This window comes from Equus caballus, chromosome 2 (assembly GCF_041296265.1).
Source record: "Equus caballus isolate H_3958 breed thoroughbred chromosome 2, TB-T2T, whole genome shotgun sequence".
In the NCBI taxonomy this organism is placed as follows: domain Eukaryota; kingdom Metazoa; phylum Chordata; class Mammalia; order Perissodactyla; family Equidae; genus Equus; species Equus caballus.
The window spans coordinates 125,170,277-125,183,928 of record NC_091685.1 but is presented as its reverse complement, the minus strand read 5'-3'; the positions used below and the strand labels follow the sequence as shown (position 1 = coordinate 125,183,928).

The 13,652-nt window shown below is 42.3% G+C and overlaps 1 protein-coding gene across 1 annotated transcript in view; it reads left to right on the top strand.

Annotated features, from left to right (window-relative positions):
- The window catches only part of ARHGEF38 (Rho guanine nucleotide exchange factor 38), a 118,310-nt gene that overhangs the window by 31,870 nt on the left and 72,788 nt on the right, over positions 1-13,652 (top strand). The window lies entirely within an intron of this gene.

The following is a 13,652-nucleotide window of genomic DNA, read 5'->3' as shown; positions in this document are numbered from 1 at the left end:
GAATTAGAATAAAAGTACAGAGATTGTTTGATTCACGCATACACGGTTATTTTCATTCACTCACACACAGTTAATAGGTGCCTGACATGCGATTGGCACGGTCCCCAGCACTGGGGTTACAGTCAGTACAGAATAGTCTGGCCCTCGTGGGGTTCATTTTCCGGTGGGGGATGAGGAGGTGTCAGACAATAAAAAATAAATAAGCAAAAATTAAAATATATCAGACGGTGTTAGTACAGCCGAGACCACTGAAGCAGGGAAGAGGGGAGGGGCATGGGCACAGAGTGGCATCTCTCCTTCAAGTAGAGCCGTCCGTGCACACCTTTCCAACGGGACATTGGTGCAGGGGAGTGAAGGAGGTGAAGGCTGCTCCAGGTGGAGGACCATAGCCTAATCGCTAGGGTGGGCGGTGGTCCCCATGCACAATGCAAACAACAGACAAAACAGAGACTAGAAAGTGGAGACGACCAGAAATTCCTCCACTGGCAGATCGTCACCGTTCACATGGTTGGGAACATCCTTTGAGACACCCGTGTGGATGCATATATACAAAGATACACGCAGAAACACACACGTATTTCTACATAAATGGGATCAAAACTGCACATGCTATTTTGTCACAGGCTTGTTTCATTCAGCAATCTGCTGTATGGATCTTTTCATTACCACTAACGCTTTCAAGCGTTTTTCTACTGTTACCGATGCCGACACACCCTTACACTTTGGATGTTGGCAACTTGTCTCCTTGGAATAAACTCCTAGGAAAGCAATTGCTAGGTCAAAGGACATGCATATAGAGAACTTTGATTAAAAATTGCCAATTGACAACCAGAAAGTCACTACCACTCCAATTTTCCTTCCTATGAACAGAGCTCCAGGAGCTGCCTCTCTGCACCGTCCTTAAAGCTGAGTGCCGCAGATTTTATAGAGAAGACCGGGTTCCTTTCAGTCCTCCTGACAAATATCATGTATTCGTTAGGCATTTCTATTCTTTTCAGTTCCTACTCATATTCATGTCTTTTGCCCTTTATTAAAAAATCACGACTTTTCTTCTTCCTATTGTTTTATAAAACCTCTTTTTATATTAGGGATAGTCTTTTTTCATCCCACATGTTGCAACTAGTTTTCTCAGTTTGTCTTTTGCCCTCTAACCTTGTTTAAGGCTTATTCATTATTTTTTGCCACGTTTCAGTGATCAAATATAACCAACCTTACGGATCCTGGGTTTGGCATCTCAACATGTACCTCCTGATTATAGAAAGATTGTAGCCAGTTGTCCCGATATCCATGACTAAATCTTCCTACCAAGACTTCAGTCACGCGGAAGCTAACCCAGGACGCTTCTCAGAAATGTTAGAGAAGCATCTGGCCTACAGGTTATGGAAAACCTGTGTAGGTCAAGACGGACTTTTGTATAAAAGTTGTCTTTGGTTTAGGATGATGTGTAGAGAAAAGTGGGCAAGCACGCTTGGAATTTTCTCTTCCAGGAAGTCACCTTTGGGTTTATCCCTCGTGAGTACTTAGCATGTGCCGGTCCTGTTCCACACGCTCTGTTAGTACCCTCAGGTACTCCTCTCATTTCTCAAGTCAGAGGGTGACTGGCAGCTTTCTGAGTCTGGAAATTTCTTTCTTTTTTTTTTAATTAATTAACTTATTTATTTTCATATGTACATCATAATATATTTCGAATTCTGTGTAGATTACATCATGTTCACCATCCATAAACTAAGTATAGTCCATCCCCTCACATGTGAGCCTAATCACCCATTTTGCCCTCCCCCCTCCCCGCTTCCCCTATGGGAACCACCAATCCAATCTCCAATGCTATGTGTTTGTTTGTTGTTGTTTTTATCTTCTACTTATCAGTGAGATCATATGGTATTTGACTTTCTCCCTCTGACTTATTTCACTCAGCAAAATACCATCAAGTTTCATCCATGTTGTCACAAATGGCCGGATTTCACCATTTCTTATGGCTGAGTAGTATTCCATCGTGTATAAATACCACATCTTCTTTATCCATTCGACCCTTGATGGGCACCTAGGTTGCTTCCAAGTCTTGGCTATTGTGTATAACGCTGCAGCGAACCTAGGGGTGCCAGTGTCTTTATGCCTTTGCGTTTTCAAGTTCTTTGGATAAATACTCAGCAGTGGGATAGCTGGATCATATGGTAGATCTATCCTTAATTTTCTGAGGATACTCCATACTGCTTTCCATAGTGGCCGCACCAGTTTGCACTCCCACCAGCAGTGAACAAGGGTTCCCTTCTCTCCACATCCTCTCCAACATTTGTTGCTTCCTGTCTTGTTAACTATAGCAATTCTGACTGGAGTGAGGTGATACCTCATTGTAGTTTTGATTTGCATTTTCCTGATAGCTAATGATATTGAGCGTCTTTTCATATTGCCTGTTGGCCATCCGTATATCCTCTTTGGAGAAATCTTATTAATTCTGTAAAAGTAGGAAAAACATTCATGGTTATGTTAAAAATTTGCTCTCTAGTTTCATTGCTAAGTACATAAAAATATTTTTGGTGTGTTTTCTTTCATTTAATATAAACTAGCTGCATTGGATGCAACCTCTATTCTGGCAGATATTAATGGTTATTAATAAAATGTTCTTTTACATACTTATTAAAATATTGATTTTAAGTGCACATGGCGTCAGACTCTCCCACTATCAACCCTCCCTTATGAGGCAGTCTGACCCATCACTCCTGTTCTTTGAAAATTTAGAACCCAGCCCACTGTCTCCACATCTTTCTCTCCCTAATTCTGACATCAGTTCCGGGTGATTTCAGCGCTCATGCAAGTGAAGCACACGGCCTCAGGGAGTCTCCCTCAGCTCCTTGACTTGCTCGCACCCCACGGTCTTTCTTCAACCCCTTCTCCACTCCCCCCCCCAGGGCCACACCCAAGAACTGTCACTGCCAATAACTTCACCCCACAAAATCAGAACTCCAAGCTTGTCAATCTCTGACCCCACATCCTCTCTTTCAGCCGTCTTTTCACATCCCACTAGCTCCCTCCCTCTGACGATTTTTCCATACCACCCGGACCTCCATCTCTCGCCCTCACCCCCTTTTCACCGTTCGTCAAGCCCACACCTGCTTCACTTTCCACAGGTCCTGCGTGGTCGTCACTCTGTGCAGCTGAATTCACTCCCTTTCCTCTCTCCGTCCATTTACCTGCCTGAAAACTCCTGCCCTTGAGGAAGTTCAATTTTTCACCTATTCCACACTCTACCCAGGCAGCTGAACCAAACTCTCTTAAAATTCGTGACTGTTTTCAAGTGGGGCCCCAGTAACATCCCTGAAGGGACTTCTCTCACAGCTTCTTCCTTCTCCTCATGCCTCAAACACTCGCTTTTCTGTGCTCTGCTGATGTCCTTTTCCATCATTTCACTGAGAAAACAGACGCAATAAGAAGATGCTCACACTCTCAACACCAAATCTGTAAACTGCCTGCATCTCTACCCACATCACCCGGCCAGTGGTTCCTGCTTCCAGCGGAGGACACCCTCTGTCTAACACAGTGACCCGTCGCTCGGGCGCTCCGTGGCTCCACTGCTGAGCTGTCCTTTCTCCCTCCTGCCTAATTGATCTTACCCTCCCCACTGGATCATTCTCATCACTGTGATCTGCCATCTAAAAAACAGAACCAAAAAAACTCTCTCTTGACTCTAAAAGAATTGTCTATATTCTGTCTTTATTTCTTTCTCTTTTTAAACGGAATATAAAATATTTAATATGTCTAAAAGCATATGTGACTAAGATATGTTTCAAAATAAGCCCAATTTACCAAAATCTGTCCCTGTGATGAGTTAATGATCAATATAAAAAGACTAAATATATAAGAAAATGACTTCCTTTGAATTCATAACCCACTTCTGTATCAAATGGAATAAGAAGTTTATTCAGTATGAAAATGTTCTCAATTTTAAACTGTCTGCTGGACTGGTGAGTTAAACTGGCCCGGCTGATAGAAATGCCATTGCTAAGTGGGACCTGATCTTTATTTGCTTGTGGTTTTGTTTTTGTTGTTGTTTCTCTTATTTTTGCTTCCTGTAGAACTCCTCAAGCAATCCCAGAACTGTGTTTCAGATCATTTAAAATTAAATGTTTCCCTTATGGTGGCTCCTACTTTACTTGTTTGGCAGGTTTAGTTTTGCCCTCAGTGCTTTGAACACAGCTCTCACATTCTCGCTCGTACTTCCTCTGTCAGTCCGTCCTTGTTCGCTGTTCGCACCTGGCACTTCCCTTGTTTCCCTCTCTCCCAGCGCTCTCCCCGCCCTGGCTGTGGAATTCTGTTCCAGTCAGCAGTCTAGGCGTCCTCTCCACTAAGGTTATAATAGCAATTATTTGAAGGTTTCTCAGAGTTCTCATGTCAGATCCACTTTTTTCCCACTTCTTACAGCTTTTAACCTTTGATTAAGTAAATAAACGCTCAGGAACTCATATGATTCTTGTACACATTTATATGAGTGCAGAGGTAGCTAATTGATGCCACCAGTTCATTACCTTCACCACCATTTCAATGTTCATTAGCTCCTTCATGTCCTCACTGCCCTCCTAACTGTTTAAATACCACGGTCTTTGCACAAGCCATCTGTCATCAATTAGTGTCAAAATTTATGAATTACCACACACAGTTTTCCTATAACCATGGGAACAATCTGCAATCCATGCTCAGCTAAACTGGAGGCAACATAAGTAAGTGTCTTATGTGTACAGCTTAGGCTGGAAGAAATTTGGGGAAGTCGTCTGACTCATGCCTTTTCTCTTGTTGAGAAGACTGTCTTTGCTTCATTGTGTTGCCTATATGTCTTCTTTCTATGCATCTGCTCCACGTCTTTTCACTCCCAGAAGAAACAAGTCAGTTTATGAAAGTGAAAATTGGAGAAGGGAGTTGAAAACTGAGAAAAGCAGTGGGCTTATCTGAGCAAACTTGGAAGAATGAATCAGTGTACAAATGAATGCCTAGACCCAGCCCTTGACCGATAACTGTTCTGTGGCAATCGTGGTTATAAATCTTAATCTTAGCTTCAAGGCTTTTCTATAAACTAAACTTCACGTAACTGCAAGCAGGATCAGACTCGGCAGCCAGAGCTTCTTTGACAACAGCATTGTGAGAGGTTTTTCGAAGAAGGCAAAAATTATCCACAACATTCGGTGTTGAAACACTTTGTGGAAAAACGGGTTCTAGTTATTTATTATCCAAACAGGGCAATAGGAGAGACTCTACATTTTTGGAACTAGGTCAAAATAAATTAAAACCAGAGCAAACTACCAATGGAAAAGGGCTTTATGAATACAGAAAGGACAAAAGGAGATTGAAAAGAATAGTTAGAGGAATTTAAACACATGCTTTGATTTTTCTTTGTTTTTAATTGTTTTTTTTTTAATTTCTAAAATTCACATAATGCAAAAGCACCAAAGATTTCAAGGACGTGATAGTGTCCTACAGCTACTCAACTGCCTTCTCTAGAGGCAGACATCATTACCAGCCGCTCATTACCCTTCTAAGGGTGTTCTATTTACAAATGGGTGTGTCTGAATGCACATTTACTAGACATTTATTTATATAATAAGAAAGATAAGTGTATTTATTTTAGATTTTCTCATATTTGATCTAATTGTGTTCATTATAGTTTAAATTTTGTGTTTTCTGAAAAAAGGGCAAAAATAATCTATAATTTTGTATTAACAAGAGCTCAATTGGAATTTTCCTTAAAATTTGGATACACTATGTGGCAGCAATTTTGTAAATAATTTTCATTAGAAGACATATATAGAAGAAAATTATCCCTCTAGCTCTACCACTTAGCAAGAAGCACTGTAAATAATTGGGTTTATCGTCCGGGCCCATACAGACATACCCAAATATCTTGTGAAATTGGAAGCATACCATTTTATACCATTATGGGACCTCTTCCCCCCAAGGATATATTTACATGTTTTATTTTTGACCACAAATAACAAATACTAATTTAAATGGAAAAATGTTTTATTTATTGAGGGGCCATAAATTTGAAATTTTGCTACTCTTGCTGAAAAAAGTACAGAATTACAATTATGATAGTTCACTGAAATACAAAATAAAAGAACCAAGACGGAAATATTTATCTAGTAATTATTAAAATATACCCAGCTTTCATTTATAGATGATAGATAGATGGATAAATTAGACTTCTCAAAGCTATTTACTAAAACTTTGCCTGCATAACAAAAAGGAAACCATAGGTGAGAAAATCTCTTTTGTCATGAATTTTTAAGTGTCACAGAAGGGCTCTTGTCAAAACTGTCACCTTCACTAAAAGACTTTTCCTGTTGCCAGAAACAACAGTCATTCATTTCTGCTGAGTAGGCAACCGTGCAATTTTTTCCCTCTAGTTTTCAATATCACCCAGTTACTCTTTTTTAAAGACTTTATTTTTTAGAGCAGTTTTAGGTTCACAGCAAAGTTGAGGGGGAAAGTATAGAGATTTTCCCATGCACTCCCTGGCCCCACACATGCACAACTTCCTCCATTGTCAACATCCCCCATCAGGGGGTTATGTTCTTTTCAGTTGATGAAGCTACACTGAAACATCATTGTTACCTAAAGTTTATAATTTACACGAGGGTTCATTCTTTGTGTTGTACATTCTATGGGTTTTGACAAATGTATAATGACGTATGTCCATCATTCTGGAGAGTACATCCATGGAGAGTACTTTCAACGCCCTGAAAATCCTCTGTGCTTCACTCATTCATCCCTCCCCACCCCCAACCTCTGGCAACTCCTGATCTTCTTACTGTCTCCACAGTTTTGCCTTTTGCCGAATGGCATATCATTGGAATCATACAGTACGTAGCCTTTTCAGATTGGTTTCTTTCACTTAGTCATATGCATTTAAAGCTCCTCCATGTCTTCTCATGGCTTGATAACTCATTTCCTTGTGGCCTTGAACAGTGCTCCATCGTCTGGGTGCGCCACGGTTTACTTACTTGTTCACCTGCTGAAGCACACCAAGGGTGCTTCCAAGCTTGGCAATTAGGAAAACATTCATGTGCAGGTTTTTGTGTGGATGCAACTTTTTAGTTCATTTATGTAAAAACCAAGGGGCATGATTGTGGGATCATACGGTAAGAGTACGTTTAGTTTTGTAGGAAACTGCCAAACCGCCTTCAAAGTGGCCACACCATTTTACATTCCCACAAACAATGGATGAGGGTTCCTATCGCTCACATCCCTGCGGTAATCACTTGTTAGTTTCAAGATTTTTTTTTGTCAATTCTTTTGGATTTTCTATGTGGACAATTATGTCATCTGTGAGCAAAGACAGTTTTATGTCTTCTTTCCCAATCTGTATACATTTTATTTCCTTATCTTATCTTATTGTATTAGCTAGAACTTCCAGCACAATGTTGGAAACAGTGGTGAGAGAGGACATCCTTGCCTTCTACCTGATCTTAGTGGGAAAGACTTGAGTTTCTCATCATTAAGTGTGATGTTGGCTGTAGTTTCTTGTAGATATTCTTTATAAAGTTGAGGAAATTTCTCTTTATTCCTAGTTTTTTGGGAGTTTTTATCATGAATCGGTATTAGATTTTGTAAAATGCTTTTTCTGTATCTATAGGTATGATCATGTGACTTTTCTTTTTTAATCTGTTTTCTTGTTTAATCTGTTGATGTGATGGATTACATTAATTGATTTTTGAATGTTGAACCAGCCTTGCATACCTGGGATAAATCCCACTCAGTCATATTGTGTAATCTTTTTTATTATTTTATTGAGGTCATAATATTGTGGAATTTCATGTGTACATTATTATTTATCTGTCACCATACATATGTGCCCCTTTACCCCTTTGCCTGCCCCTCAACCCCTTCCCCTCTGGTAACCACCAATCTGTTCTCTTTGTCCATATGTTTGTTTATGTTCCACATACAAGTGAAATCATGTGGTGTTTGTCTTTGTCTGGTTTATTTCGTTTAACATAATACCCTCAGGGTCCATCCATATTGTTGCAAATGGGACAATTTTGTCTTTTTTTATGGCTGAGTAGTGTTCTATTGTATATACATATATATATATATATATATATATATATATATATATATACATCTTCTTTTTTTTTTTAAAGATTTTATTTTTTCCTTTTTCTCCCCAAAGCCCCCCAGTACATAGTTGTATATTCTTCACTGTGGGTCCTTCTAGTTGTGGCATGTGGGACGCTGCCTCAGCGTGGTTTGATGAGCAGTGCCATGTCCTCACCCAGGATTCGAACCAACGAAACACTGGGCCGCCTGCAGTGGAGCGCTCGAACTTAACCACTTGGCTACGGGGCCAGCCCCTATATCACATCTTCTTTATCCATTCATCAATTCTTGAGTGCTTGGGTTGCTTCCACTTCTTGGCTATTGTGAATAATGCTGCAATGAACCTAGAGGGGCATAAGTCTCTTTGAATTGTTGATTTCAAGTTCTTTGGATAGATACCCAGTAGTGGGATAGCTGGGTCATATGATAGTTCTATTTTTAATTTTTTGAGAAATCTCCATACTGTTTCCCGTAGTGGCTGCACTAGTTTGCATTCCCACCAATAGTGTATGAGGGTTCCTTTTTCTCTACAACCTCTCCAACATTTGTTTTTTGTCTTGGTAACTATAGCCATTCTAACACATGTAAAGTGATATCTCACTGTAATTTTTATTTGCATTTCCTTAATGATTAGTGATGTTGAACATCTTTCATGTGCCTATTGGGCATCTGTATATCTTCTTTGGAAAAATGTATATTCGCATCCTCTGCCCCTTTTTTGATCAGGTGTTTGTTTGTTTTTTTGTTGACTTCTGTGAGTTCTTTATATATTTTGGAGATTAGCCCCTTGTCAGATATATGATTGCAAATATTTTCTCCCAGTTGGTGGGTTGTCTTTTTGTTTTGTTTCTGGTTTCCTTTGCCTTGCAGAAGCTCTTTAGTCTAATGTAGTCCCATTTGTTTATTTTTTCTTTCATTTCCCTTGCCTGGTGAGACATGGTATTCGAAAAGATGCTGCTAAGACTGATGTCAAAGAGTGTACTGCCTATATTTTCACTAGGAGTTTTACGGTTTCACGTCTTACCTTCAAGTCTTTAATCTATTTTGAGTTAATTTTTGTCTATGGCGTAGGATAATGGTTTACTTTCATTCTTCTGCACGTGGCCGTCCAGTTTTCCCAACATCATTTATTGATGAGAATTTCCATTCTCCACTGTGCGTTCTTGGCTCCTTTGTTGAAGACTAACTGTCCACAGATGTGTGGCTTTATTCTGGGCTCTCAATTCTGTTCCATTTATCTGTGTGTCTGTTTTTGTACCAGTACCATGCTGTTTTGATTACTATAGCTTTGTAGTATAATTTGAAGTCAGGGATCGTGATGCCTCCAGCTTTGTTCTTTCTTCTCAGGATTGCTTTAGCTATTTAGGGTCTTTTGTTGTTCCACATGAATTTTAAGATTCTTTGTTCTATTTTCATGAAGAATGTCATTGGGTTTCTGGTTGGGATTGCATTGAATCTGTAGGTTTCTTTAGGCAATAGGACATTATAACTATGTTTATTCTCCCAATCCATGTGCATGAAATATGTTTCCATTTCTTTGTCATCATTTATTTCTTATAGTTTTCATTGTATAGGTCTTTCACTTCCTTGGTTAAATTTATTCCTAGATATTTTATTCTTTTTGTTGTGATTGTAAATGGGATTGGAATACCCAGAACTGAAGAAGAGAGATGTGAGACACAGGTCTGTTTTAATATCTAGGAAAGTCATCTCTTCAGCCTGGAGAACATGATCTTGTGCTCATCATCTCACTTCTCAGAACTGAGATGCATAAAACACTATTTTAATTTGTTTTTATTTGTGAAAATAGGCAACACAATTTCGGTGGCAGTGATTATTATAACGATGCTATAAACCTCTCTAATGAAATTCCAGAGATGTTAGGGCAGCTTTATTCAGGCATAGATTGACAGAGCTGTGCATGTCAGTCCAGGGCCACAAATCCTGGGCTGTAAAGAATGAATGCTGGGTCAGGAAGGAAGCACGTATCGGGGAAACAGTATTTGTGAATAAGCATCATCATTTAAGGCACTTTAGATACAGACAACATTGATGATTATGTGAGTTAATTAACTTTAGGCCACTTGAGGTGCAGTAGACATGCAAACCTCATTCCTTGCCATCAAAGGCGAAGGATCCCTAGTTAGAAGTGACAAGCCTCATAGCTGTGACAAGATAACTTGCAATGCAAAGCGATAATCAATAAATGCAGACAAGTGCAGCTGGAGTTCACAGAAGGGACAGATCACTTTCAGACAGATTAACTAGGTGATATTTTAGTTGAATATGCAAATTAAGAGATTAAGTGTTTGTCTGCTGTCTATTGCATGCAGTGGCCTCTGCAGAGTTCTGTTCTGGAATCGAGGATATTTATGTCATAGTCTTGCTCTAGAAGAGTTTATAATCTGGTCAAGAAAATGAGTCATAAACACATAAAAAGGCAAACAACAATCAAAGATAAATTTCAAGGTGTTGCTAGAGATGATCAGGACAGAAGGCAGCTCGTGATTAGTTATGCTAACTGGTCATGCAGCAAACAATTGCTTTAGACGTTAGAGGAAGGAGGAGCTCCCTTTCCTGACCTGTTACCAGCATTTGACAGAAGAACTTCCCTTTTCTGTGCTCCAGAACTCCATGTACGCCTGGGTTCCCCCATTGCTCCAATGCTCCTTTGCTGGTCTTCATCTCTAAACACTGACGTAGGTCAGGGCTCAGTCTGTGGGCCTCTTCTCTCTTTTGTCTACATTCCCTGTTGAGGATCTCATTTGGTTTCATGGCTTTGAATCCTGTCTACATGCCAACGGTTGGCAAATGTTATTTCCAGCCTAGACATTTACCCGAAGGCTTGCTTGCTTATATCCAACACCCACTCAAATCTCCATGTGATTGTCTACAAGGCATCTCAAGTTTAACATGTCCAAAACTGAGCTCCTTATTTTCCCTTTAAAATTTGCTCTCCCTGCAGTCTTTCTCACCTCAGTCAATGACAGCTCCATTCTTCCAGTTGCTTGGGCAAAAACCCTGAGGTCATCCTTGACTTCTCTTTCCTCTTAAACCCCATGTTGGCTCTATCAGCAAATCCTATTTGTTCTGCCTTAAAATTTTATCCAGAATTAGACCAATTTTCAACTCCTCCATTACTTCTACTCTCATTTAAGAGCCCATCAGTAACCACCAAGATTATTGCACCTGCCTCATGACCCATCTCTCTTCTTCCACCCTCGTCTCTACCAAGCATTCAGAGTGATTATTTTTAAAATATCCGTCAGATTATGTCCCTCTTTTACTCAAAACCCTCCAATGGCTTCTCATCTCACTCCGATTAAAACCAAACATGCCTATGATGATCTGTGGGGTCATATGTGAGCTGCTCCCTCATCCTCTCTGACCTCACCTATGTCTGTCTTCTGGCCTCTCGGTGTTCCCTGAACAAGCCGGGAGCACCGCTGTTTCAAGCCCTTTGCTCTCACTCTTTTCTTTGCCTTGAGTGTCCTTTCCCAAGTTAACATCACGGCCTTCTCCTCCTCCTCCTTCCAGCCTTTACTCAGTAAAACCTTCCTTGACCACCTACCTCACTTTCTCTTACACTGGGTTCCCTCAGAAGCTGATCCAGATAAAAGAATTTTAAAGCAGATCATTTGTTTGAGAGATAATTCCCTGGAATAGCAGTAAAGGAATGGGGAAATGAGACGGAGAAGGAAAGGAAGACTACATAGGGTATGTTCATGAGTAGCTTACCTCTGGGGCCAATTGGGGCTCATACCCCACTGGGAGCTCTAGGGCTCTGCCCAGAGCACACCTCCGGGCTGTCCCACGTGAGCAGGATTCAGCCGCCAGTTCCCATTAGATGTTGGCCGACGGATGCTTCTGGGAGTGTTCATCCCTGACCCTCTGGACTGCCCTGTGTGTAGACAGCCAGGCATCTGTGGTCCAAGAAAGCCTCTCAGTAGAGGATCACAGATGCTCACAGCAGAAGGCCTTCAGTGTGTGCAGAACATCTAGCACCAAGGGGTGTGGGGGAGGACCCCGAAAACTGCAGCTTCCCCTTTCTCTGCTTTGTGGAGTGGAAATAACTGCTCCTTAGTTGTTTGTGAGTGACTCTAGGTGGGTGAGTCGTCGAGGAAGTCTTGGGGAAGGGACAGAGTCCACACTGGGGAAACACCCGCCAGGTGAATGCAGGGTCAGGAAGAGGGTGCAAGAGCCTGGGAGCGGAGCCGCAGGAGCAGAAGGTGTGGGCGAGCCAGCCCGTGTCAGGTGGGAGAGCGGGCCATCCCTTTCATTGGAGCAGAGGGCTCTTATAAACGTAAAAATGGCTGGAGTAAGACAAGCTAGGTCTTGTTCAGACAAACTGTCAGGTTGAGGAATTTGGAGTCTTTTCTGTAGGCAACTGGGAGGAACAGAATGTTTTAAAGCAGGGGAGCTTATCACGGTCTGTGAGCCCCATCAAACTAACCTTTCTGGAAGACAGAAAGTAGTTAAGCTGACATGGGGAAGCGGGAACGAAGATGAGCTGAGAAGCTTTTCCTGAGGCAATAGACCCGATAGAGTTTTGCGGAATGACGGAGAAAGGCGCCCTGCCTGCTGGAGGGGGGCTGTGAGCCGTCGACGCCTGAGCCCGCGTGTTGGGGGCAAGCGTGCGGTCACCCCGAGGTGTGCAGTCTGGAACTCGGCACAGTCAGTCCATGGGGCGCCCCAGGACCTGCCCCTTGCCAGGCTCACACTGTTGTCCATTCTGGGCAAACCCAGGGATACCCAGACTTTGCTGAGAGTTGAGTCTCTTCTGGAACACAGGCGCCTTAAGAATGCCAAGGCTGGGCACCTTGGGTTCTCAACAAGGAGGTGGTTGCTCAAAAAGGAAGGAAGTGAGACATTACAAGCAATATTAAAGTGTTGCAGGGACTGGCTGTTTTTCCTAAAATCCACACTCGCTGTCGCCTCCTTCCCTCTTCCGTGTGGTGCTCAGGATTCAGTGCAGCATCATGTATGAGGAGCGCCAATAAAATTATGCATGGGGAGGTCCTGCCACCTCTGGTGGAAACCCGGGCAGGGCCAGGACTTTGTCTCACACTTACGAAACGGACTTTAGGACAAACACCGTCTCTGCTCAGAAATTAGAAACTCAGTCCCAGACATTAATCTGACTTTGGCATCAGCTCCCGCTGGTCAGGCTGCTCCACCGGGAACCCTGCGGTGGGAAGAGCGGGTGGGGCGGCGCGCTCTCTGCTCCGCCCCCTGATCCTGCTGACCCCTGGGAGGATGGGCGGGAGGAGGCAGAGGAAAAGTTGGCTCCAACGGGCGCCGTCAGGTCGGCCTTACATCCTCTGGGCTTTCCAAATGTGATGATGTGGCTCCCTCACGCGTGCTTTCCTGGCTGTGTGCGTGTGTAATTCCCGCGACAGCGGTGATGGGCGAATTCTCTCTGAAGGTCGCTTGCTCCAGACTGCGTCTCTGCTCCAGCAGCAGCTCGCAGTTCCTCCCTCAGCTCCCGGGCGTCCAGGGTTACCTGCACGTCTGCCCTTCAGCATGTAGGCAGAATCAGGGACGGACTCCCACCGGCTCACAGCCAC